General features: G+C 41.7%; 1 pseudogene; it reads right to left on the reverse strand.

The window, feature by feature from the left end:
* Positions 1–2,485: 2,485 nt before the first annotated feature.
* LOC124663740 lies at positions 2,486–5,927 on the reverse strand (annotated as a pseudogene).
* Positions 5,928–11,304: the final 5,377 nt, after the last annotated feature.

Raw genomic sequence — 11,304 nt, forward strand, 5'->3', positions numbered from 1 at the left:
AGACTCAGGTCGAATCTCAAAACCTTCGATTCATTCTTCCTTTAATTTCTTCTGTCTTTGATCATGAAAATATATTCCATTATCTCATGTGTAAATAAATATTATAATCGTAGGAATATTGGTAAACTAGCCCGATGCATCAGAACAGATCGGGAATTAGTTAATTTTATGGGCAAATGTAGGGAACCTACTTCAAACTCGCGTTCCCGGACAGAAATTCGGAAACCTGGCGTAACTTAGCTTTGGCCACGGATGACTTATCGAGTTCTAAATTCCATCATAAGAATTTGACCTGACGCGTTCATCGAGATTTTTCATCGTATTGCTGACAATGCGGATATTTCTAGCAGAGTGTAGTCTCTAACGATGATAGGCCTCACAGGACATGATCCCGGTGGTCTTACCTTCATGCTCTAGCATGGCATCTAGAAGCTCATGACGATGCGGGTCAGGCATTTTTTTTATTTATTTATCGGATGCCATGTTTGGCTGTTGGATTGCCCGAAATTATTGGGTTAAATTTCTTCTAGATTCATGCACTCCCGATGGGAGTAAAGGACGAAAAAAATGTTGGTTAAGTGTTTACCACTTGAACATTTACACGAAGCTTTACGCTTGACTTGAATCTTGACTTGAATGCTCGTTAAATGTTTACCACTTGAACATGTACTTAAGACTTGACGCCCTGACTTCTGCTTGACTTGAATTCTTTTTTTTTCTATCGGGTGCACGTTCAGCACTCCCGATGGGAGTAGCCCCCGAGGCTATACTTGAACACTTGTAGTCGAGTATAGGCTCAGAGAATCATGCACCACCGCCTACGCCATGGGCAAGTCGAAGGGGAAGCATGGGGGTAGCAGCAGCGGTGCCGCGGCAAAGGACAATGCCACCGGATGGACTGAGTTGACCTTCACCAAGGGCGACCTCAACAAACTGCGCGCCGCTGGGCTCCTCGCCACCGCCATCGAGGTGATGATGCCCAGCGAGGAGGTCGTTCCCCATTCGCGAGATAATTAACGGGTAATGTTCACCCAATTTCTTTTCCGCGGCCTCTCTCTCCCAGTCCACGAGTTTCTTCGTGGACTGCTATTTGTCTATGGTGTGCAGCTTCATCAGCTCACACCCAACTCCATCCTCCACACCGCGTGCTTCATCATGCTTTGTGAGTTATTTCTTGGCATAGACACCCATTGGGGGCTATGGCGCCGAATTTGCTGCCTCCGACGCAATGTCTCTCGGGCCGTTGATGCATGTAAAATACATACATGAACTTTGTATTTTACCATATTGAATTCTCACATATTTTTAATATATACGATGATACTACCATGTTTTACATTGATTTATGTGAATTTACAAATGACCTCCTTATTTGGTTTATAACCCTGAGAACAGGAAAATCTTGTTTTACGTATTTTTCACTTTCAGAGACCTATACGGAGTCAAATTGATCTGAGATTTTGGATCATCATTTTTTCCTCCTCGGGAGGAACACAATGGACTTTTGAAGTACACATGGAGAGGCCCGAGGGCCGAACGAGCTTAAGTGGCACGGCCCAAGAAGTTGGTTGCGCCACCCAGCCCCGTTCGCCCCTCAATAGTCTGATTGCCCTGATTCTTTCGCCCAGCCCTAAAAATAGCTATATATATGACCCCGAAGATTTCTCGGGAGGAAAGTACCACAGAAAGATAGAAACACCAAAATGGATGCTGCTGCATTGCCGGTCTCTTTTGGGACACAAACATAAGAGACAGCTCAGGCCGCTGCGCTACACGTTCCTCCGTGCCCACTAATTTTTTTTTAATGAAAATTCCACCGATCTATTAATAATCATTAACAACAGTACCAAGATGCCTAAAAGTAACAAAAACTACAAATAGATCGTTCGACCACCTAGCGACGACTACAAACACTAGGGCGAGCCGAAGGCGCGCCGCTGTCCTTGCCTCTCCATCACCGGAGCCAGGCGAAGCTTGTCGTAGTAGACCTTGTTATAGTAGACATATGAGAAGTCGTCGTGCTAAGACCCCAAAGGACCAGCGCACCATAGCAGCATCCATCGCCAATGATGACAACCGTAGATCGGAAGAGACTAACCTGAAACCGCACAATGAACACGAAAGACGACCGGATCACGGAGATCCACCGAACACACAACTCCACGAATCCTGCGGCTGCGCTAGATACACCACCGAAGCAAGGATAGGACGGGAAGAACCTTATTATAACTTCATGAAGTAGCCGCCGCCTCACCATCCCGAAGAAGATACTAAAAGCAAACTAAACGAAGAACTGAAACCTTTCCACCGATGATAGGCCGCGGTCCACCGCTCCTCCAAGGCCCCAAGGCCACCAGAGATGGAGCGGACCGGCAGCGTTTTTCCGTGCCCACGAATTCTTGTGGCAAGACAGACATAGTCAAATGACACGACGATAGTATGCACACAAATTAGCTCAACGAAAACTTGATAGTCCCCTCACAAGTAGAGCACATAAACATCCGGTAAATCTCGTTTTCAGGAAATTAATAAACACACTGGACAATTACATTCTTCCACATAGAAGTTTACCTATTAAGCTCTCTTGCATAATTAAGGACAGCCCATTCACACAAGACATACAATACGTACTATGCACAATACTATCACATATGGATTCATCCGTGCTTGCAGACCCATCCTTCTATGTCGCAGAATAGTCGCAACACGAATGACAATGCGAAGCCCACTCCAAACCCCAAGCCAACAAAGGCAAACAGAAGGATGACACCAACTTTGTCCTGCCACGAACTGTTGGGTTCAGGAGGAGCCGCCTCTTTTGAACCTGGAGAGTCACATTGTTTTGAAAGTGGAAGTCCGCACAGGCCAGTATTACCTTGGAACGAGCTGTTAGAAAATGTTAAGAACTGCTTCCCTTGCGGAATTCTTCCTGACAAGTTATTGTACGAAAGATTCAACCATTCAAGAGAGGTAAGGGAGACTAGCTCCTGCGGTATTTTCCCTGAGATCCAGTTCCAAGAGAGATCCAATGCTGAGATGGAATTTGTCCAGTGAACCTGTTGTATGACAGGTTAAGTCCATGCAGTGAGACAAGCATCCCTATTGACTCCGGAACAGAACCATCGAGTGAGTTCTTTGAGAAATCAATCACATTGAACGCGGCTAGGATCTTGGTGTAACTGAGCACACCTCCTTTGAATGCTATGGTAACAGTATCTCGATAAAATCCTGGTGTTGAGTTTGCCCAATGCCATAGAGCTTCGCCGTTGTCATCGACATTTTCAATCATTGCTTTGAATCCAACAAACCACCCTTTTGATAGGTTCCCATAGAAGTTGTTCGACGCCAAATCAAGTACTTGTAAACTTGGAAAGGGATTGATGATATGGTGATCATCTTTGTTATCCCATATTGTTCCATTGAATTGGTTGGATCTTAAGACAAGAACTCGAATTTGTGGTAGAACACCCAACCAAGATGGAAAAGAATCGACAATCAGATTATTGCCAACATCAAGGAGCTCCAAGTCTTGGCAATTTGATAGTGATCTTGGTAGTTTACCTTCAATTTGGTTTCCATTCAGATCTATAGTTTGAAACCTACATCCTTCTGGAATGTCGTTGGGTAGCATTCCTTGGAATTTATTTTCCCGCAGTTTCAAAATGTTCAGTTTTCCACTTTCTAGTAGGCATGATGGGATAGAACCACCAAATCTGTTGTATGATAAGTCAATCATGCTTAATTTGGTGGCACTGCAAATGGAGGATGGTACATGACCATTTAATTTATTATTGGATAAATTGAGATAGGTGACATTCTCAAAATGTTTTCCAAAGTTAGGAGGAATGGAAGAGAAATTATTGTTTGAGTAATCCAGCAGAACCTCACGGTATAAGGGAAATGTCGATGAGAAGTATAAAATTACTGGTATGGGTATGCTTCCTTGAAGTCTATTAAAACTGAGATCAAGGACAGATATATATGGCATGTGAACAAGCGAAGAAGACCTCTCCAAAGTAGAAAATATGTTATGTGAGAGGTTCAAAATCTCAAGGTGGTCTTTCCAGTTATCCAATACCCAACTTGGTATAAGCCCAACTATTTTATTATTTGAGAGATCGAGATTTATAACTTTATCTAGGTTTTTCAATGCTCCTGGAATTTTGGTGAGGCTGCAAGATGCCAGTTCTAAGTAGTTGACGTTTGGGAGAGACGGAGATGTGTTACTTTCTTCATCCATGATTGATAACATGTTGTTAGACAAAGTCAACGAAGTGAGGCTCTTTAAACTCCAGAAATAGCTAAGTTCAAGTGCGTCTGAGAACCTATTTGAGCCAAGGTTGAGATTTTGGAGATGTTTAAGATGAAAGAATGATTTTGGAATTGGGCCAGTCAGTTGGTTATTATCTAACCAAATCAAAGTCAGAGGTGAAGACAATGGAGATGAAATGTCTTTTAGATCACCAGAGAGTTGATTTGAACTTAGAACAAGTGCTTGTAACATCGGAAGAGCGAACAAAGATTTTGGAATTTCGCCTGAATGAAAAGGGATGGTATTAGTCGAAACAAATACAAAAACTTTAAGAAATAATCTTCGGAAATAGTTTAATGCCTACAAGAGTCATTCCAAACCAACTATGCCAAAAAATATTGTTTTATGCACTGATTACTTTTCACTGAAAAAGATAAGTGCATGGTGTGTCTCATTACGTTGTCACAGGAACAAAACATGATATTATTTTAGGAAGGAACAGAAGCAAGCATTGCCGCATTGGTTAGGATCTCACCAGAAATATTGCTACCTTCGGCCCACAAATATTCAAGTTTGGCCAAGTTCCCTATTGTTGAGGGAATAGGCCCAGAGAAGTTGCAATCTGAGAGGGTCAGACTTGTCAAATTTGGAAGATTGCCAATATGGTATGGTATCGGCCCAGGGAAATTGCTTCCAAAGATCTCCAAACTTTCTAAACTCGACAAATTGCCGATCCAGTAGGGTACTGATTGAGAGAAGTCATACCAATATAGCTTCAAAGATGTCAGTTGCTTCAGATTGCCAATCCAAGAAAATGCTGGCTTCTCAATGCCCTGCCCGTACAGTTGGAGTTCATTCAGTGATGGGAGCTTATGTATCAAAGAAAGATCCTTGGAGATTCCAATCGTGCTGAGACCCAAATTCCTCAAAGATCTGAGATTCACAAGTGAAGGCAGTATATCACAAGATAAAGTGCACCCTGCTAGATTTAATGTTTCCCAATTATTTCCAAAAGGGAAATCTGGCAAGCACACAAACAGACTCGGGTTATTCGACAAATCTACGGTCGTCAAACTTGTTATCTTGAAGATTTTCCTTGGAAAGATTCCTTCAAAAGAACTGAATGAAATATCAAGAATTCCCAAGGAAGAAAAATTAGCAAAGAACTCAGGAATGTTGCCAGTGAGCGCTAAGTTGTAACTTAGGTTGATCTCCCTTAGTGAACGAAGCCTGGAGAAGGAAGGGTGTATATGACCAGAAATACTACACATATGCAAGCTTAGAATCTGCAGTTGGGGAGTAGAATCTGCTAAAGCGATGGACCAAGTTGATCCACTGCTGGAGATATCCACTTCATCAAAATGGAGCTCTTTCAGATTGCTTAGATTTGCAATTAAGATCAGGAAGTTTGGCTCTTGCAAATACATACCATTATTATGCGAAAAATCAAGACTGACAAGGTTCTTGAGGCGGGCAATTCCAATCGGGATCTGGCCAAAAAAGTTGGTGGCAGAAAAGTTAAGGTGGACCATATCTATGAGCCGCTCAAACCCATAAGATGGGAGGTGCGCTGATCTGAAGTCGTTGGAAGCAAAGTTTAGGTTTCTTAGAGAGGTGAGGTTGAAGAGTGCAGAGTCAAGACGACTGCTCTGCAAACTGAACCCACCGAGGTCTAGAGAAATGACTGTCCCAGAGGCCATGCCGCAGGTGACACCCTCTGATGTCTACGGGAGCTTCTATTCTTGTAGACAGTGTTGGGCCTCCAAGAGCAGAGATTTATAGAACAGCAGCAAGTTTCCCTTAAGTGGATCACCCAAGGTTTATCGATCTCAGGGAGGAAGAGGTCAAAGATATCCCTCTCATGCAACCCTGCAACCACAAAGCAAGAAGTCTCTTGTGTCCCCAATACACCTAATAGGTGCACTAGTTCGGCGAAGAGATAGTGAAATACAGGTGGTATGAATAAGTAGTAGCAACGGCACCAGAAAAGTGCTTTGCCCAGGACAGTAAACAAGCAGTAGTAATGCAGCAGTAGTAACGCAGTAAAATAGTAAACAAGCAGCGATAGCAGTATTTAGGAACAAGGCCTAGAGATTACACTTTCACTAGTGGACACTCTCAACATTGATCACATAACAGAATAGATAAATGCATACTCTACACTTTTGTTGGATGATGAACACATTGCGTAGGATTACACGAACCCTCAATGCCGGAGTTAACAAGCTCCACAATAATGCTCATATTTTAGTAACCTTTAGTGTAAGATAGATCAAAAGACTAAACCAAGTACTAACATAGCATGCACACTGTCACCTTCATGCATATGTAGGAGGAATAGATCACATCAATATTATCATAGCAATAGTTAACTTCGCAATCTAAAAGAGATCATGATCATAGCATAAACCAAGTACTAACATGGTGCACACATCGTCACCTTTGCACACGTGCAGGAGGAATAAAACTACTTTAATAACATTGCTAGAGTAGCACATAGATAAATTGTGATACAAACACATTGCAATCATAAAGAGATATAAATAAGCACCTCACTATGCCATTCAACAGTGAATAAGTATTCTGTGAAATATAGCCTAAGAGACCCACACGGTGCACACACTCGTCACCTTTACACACGTGGGACAAGGAGTCTCCTGAGATCACATAAGTAAAACTCACTTGACTAGCATAATGACATCTAGATTACAAGCATCATCATATGAATCTCAATCATGTAAGGCAGCTCATGAGATTATTGTATTGAAGTACATAGGAGAGAGATGAACCACATAGCTACCGGTACAGCCCCGAGCCTCGATGGAGAACTACTCCTCCTCATGGGAGCAGCAGCGGTGATGAAGATGGCGGTGGAGATGGCAGCGGTGTCGATGGAGAAGCCTTCCGGGGGCACTTCCCCGCTCCGGCAGGGTGCCGGAACGGAGACTCCTGTCCCCCGGATCTTGGCTTCGCGATGGCGGCGGCTCGGAAGGTTTTCCGTATCGTGGTTCTTCGCATCGTGGTTTTCGCGACGGAGGCTTTATATAGGCGAAGAGGCGGCGCAGGGAGGGTCGAAGGGGTGGCCACACCATATGGCGGCGCGGCCAGGGCCCGGGCCGCGCCGGCCTATGGTCCGGGGGCCCGGTGCCCCTCTCGGTCCTTCCCGGGTGTTCTGGATGCTTCCGGTGAAAATAGGGACCTGGGTCTTGATTTCGTCCGATTCCGAGAATATTTCGTTACTAGGATTTCGAAACCAAAAACAGCAGAAAACAGGAACTGGCACTTCGGCATCTTGTTAATAGGTTAGTTCCAGAAAATGCACGAATATGACATAAAGTGTGCATAAAACATGTAGGTATCATCAATAATATGGCATAGAACATAAGAAATTATCGATACGTCTGAGACGTATCAAGCATCCCCAAGCTTAGTTCTGCTCGTCCCGAGCAGGTAAAACGATAACAAAGATAATTTCTGAAGTGATATGCCATCATAACCTTGATCATACTATTTGTAAACATATGTAGTGGATGCAGCGATCAAAACAATGGTAATGACATGATTAAACAAGTGAATCATAAAGCAATGACTTTTCATGAATAGCACTTTCAAGACAGGCATCAATAAGTCTTGCATAAGAGTTAACTCATAAAGCAATAATTTAAAGTAAAGACATTGAAGCAACACAATGAAAGATTAAGTTTCAGCGGTTGCTTTCAACTTGTAACATGTATATCTCATGGATAATTGTCAATGCAAAGCAATATAACAAGTACAATATGCAAGTATGTAGGAATCAATGCACAGTTCACACAAGTGTTTGCTTCTCGAGGTGGAGAGAGATAGGTGAACTGACTCAACATAAAAGTAAAGAGAATGGTCCTTCAAAGAGGAAAGCATCGATTGCTATATTTGTGCTAGAGCTTTTATTTTGAAAACATAAAGAGAGCAATAAAAGTAAAATTTTGAGAGGTGTTTGTTGTTGTCAACGAATGGTAGTGGGCACTCTAACTACCTTATCAACCAGACTTTCAAGAGCGGCTCCCATGAAGGACGTTATCTCTACCAAGCAAGGTAGATCATCCCTCTTCTCTTTTGTTTACACATGTACTTTAGTTTAGTTTTTCTTTATTTATGGATGACACTCCTCCCAACCTTTTGCTTACACAAGCCATGGCTAACCGAATCCTCGGGTGCCTTCCAACAATCACATACCATGAAGGAGTGTCTATTTGCAAAATTAAGTTGCTTACAGATGAATCAGAGCAAAACATGTGAAGAGAATTATTAATGCAAGTTAATTAATCGGGGCTGGGAACCCCATTGCCAGCTCTTTTTGCAAAATTATTGGATAAGCGGATGTGCCACTAGTCCATTGTGAAGGTCTGTCAGAAGTAAATGACAAGATCGAAAGATAAAACACCACATACTTCCTCATGAGCTATAAAACATTGACACAAATAAGAGGTGATAAATTTTGAATTATTTAAAGGTAGCACTCAAGCAATTTACTTTGGAATGGCGGAGAAATACCATGTAGTAGGTAGGATGGTGGACACAAATGGCATAGTGGTTGGCTCAAGGATTTTGGATGCATGAGAAGTATTCCCTCTCGATACAAGGTTTAGGCTAGCAAGGTTATTTGAAACAAACACAAGGATGAACTGGTGCAGCAAAACTCACATAAAAGACATATTGTAAACATTATAAGACTCTACACCGTCTTCCTTGTTGTTCAAACTCAATACTAGAAATTATCTAGACTTTAGAGAGACCAATTATGCAAACCAAATTTTAGCAAGCTCTATGTATTTCTTCATTAATAGGTGCAAAGTATATGATGCAAGAGCTTAAACATGAGCACAACAATTGCCAAGTATCAAATTATTCAAGACATTCTACCAATTACTACATGTAGCATTTTCCGTTTCCAACCATATAAAAATGAACGAAGCAGTTTTAACCTTCGCCATGAACACTAAAAGATAAAGCGAAGAACACATGTGTTCATATGAACCAGCGGAGCGTGTCTCTCTCCCACACAAGCATTTATTCAAACAAAAACAAAAGCACACAGACGCTCCAAGTAAAGTGTGGCCGAATAAAAATATAGTTTCAAGAGAAGGAACCTGATAATTTGTCGATGAAGAAGGGGATGCCTTGGGCATCCCCAAGCTTAGACGCTTGAGTCTTCTTAGAATATGCAGGGGTGAACCACCGGGGCATCCCCAAGCTTAGAGCTTTCACTCTCCTTGATCATAGTATATCATCCTCCTCTCTTGACCCTTGAAAACTTCCTCCACACCAAACTCGAAACAAACTCATTAGAGGGTTAGTGCATAATAAAAATTCACATGTTCGGAGGTGACACAATCATTCTTAACACTTCCGGACATTGCATAAAGCTACTGGACATTAATGGATCAAAGAAATTCATCCAACATAGCAAAAGAGGCAATGCGAAATAAAAGGCAGAATCGTCAAAACAGAACAGTCCGTAAAGATGGATTTTATTAGGCCACCGGACTTGCTCAAATGAAAATGCCCAAATTGAATGAAAGTTGCGTACATATCTCGTGGATCACTCACGTAATATGGCTTAATTTTCTCGAGTTACCTACGGAGAATTAGACCTAGATTCGTGACAAGCAAAGAAATCTGTTTCTGCGCAGTAATCCAAATCTAGTATTCACTTTACTATCAAAGACTTTACTTGGCACAACAAAACACAAAACTAAGATAAGGAGAGGTTGCTACATTAGTAAACAACTTCCAAGACACAAATATAAAACAAAGTACCGTAGCAAAATAACACATGGGTTATCTCCCAAGAAGTTCTTTCTTTATAGCCATTAAGATGGGCTCAGCAGTTTTTAATGATGCACTCGCAAGAAATAGTATTTGAAGCAAAAGAGAGCATCAAGAGGCAAATTCAAAACACATTTAAGTCTAACATGCTTCCTATGCATATGAATCTTGTAAATAAACAAGTTCATGAAGAGCAAAGTAACAAGCATATGAAGATAAAACAAGTATAGCTTCAAAAAATTCAGCACATGGAGAGGTGTTTTAGTAACATGAGAATTTCTACAACCATATTTTCCTCTCTCATAATAACTTTCAGTAGCATCATGAGCAAACTCAACAATATAACTATCACATAAAGCATTCTTATCATGAGTCTCATGCATAAAATTATTACTCTCCACATAAGCATAATCAATTTTATTAGTTGTAGTGGGAGCAAATTCAACAAAGTGGCTATCATTATTATTCTCATCATCAAATATAGGAGGCATAGTATAACCATAACAAGCTTTATCCTCCATAGTAGGTGGCACCAAAAGACCACTATCATTATAATCATAAATAGGAGGCAAATTATCATCAAAGAAAATTTTCTCCTCAATGCTTGGGGGACTAAAAATATCATGAAAACCAGCTTCCCCAAGCTTAGAACTTTCTATATTATTATCAACAATGGTGTTCAAAGCGTTCATACTAATATTACTACCGACAGATGCAAATAAGATTCCATAGGTTTTTTAATTTTCGCATCAAACAATCCATGTTTTAAATCAGGAAATAGAATAAGAAGCTCATTGTTGTCCATTATGCCTAACTAGTGTAAACAAGAAACAAAAAGATGCAATTGCAGGATCTAAAGGAAATAGCTTCGAGCACAAACACAATGGCGCCGTAAAAGCATCAGTACTCGGAACCGGAGTATGAGTGCCTTTTTACCTTTCCTCCCGGCAACGGCGCTGTAAAAGTGGCTAGTTGCCGGGGTCCGTGTGTGTGTGCCGTTTACCTTTCCTCCCCGGCAACGGCGCCGTAAAAGTGCTTGATGTCTACGGGAGCTTCTATTCTTGTAGACGTTGTTGGGCCTCCAAGAGCGGAGGTTTGTAGAACAAGCAGCAAGTTTCCCTTAAGTGGATCACCCAAGGTTTATCGATCTCGGGGAGGAAGAGGTCAAAGATATCCCTCTCATGCAACCCCGCAACCACAAAGCAAGAAGTCTCTTGTGTCCCCAACACACCTAATAGGTGCAC

Source organism: Lolium rigidum, chromosome 6 (genome assembly GCF_022539505.1).
Source record: "Lolium rigidum isolate FL_2022 chromosome 6, APGP_CSIRO_Lrig_0.1, whole genome shotgun sequence".
NCBI classification, from domain to species: Eukaryota; Viridiplantae; Streptophyta; class Magnoliopsida; order Poales; family Poaceae; genus Lolium; species Lolium rigidum.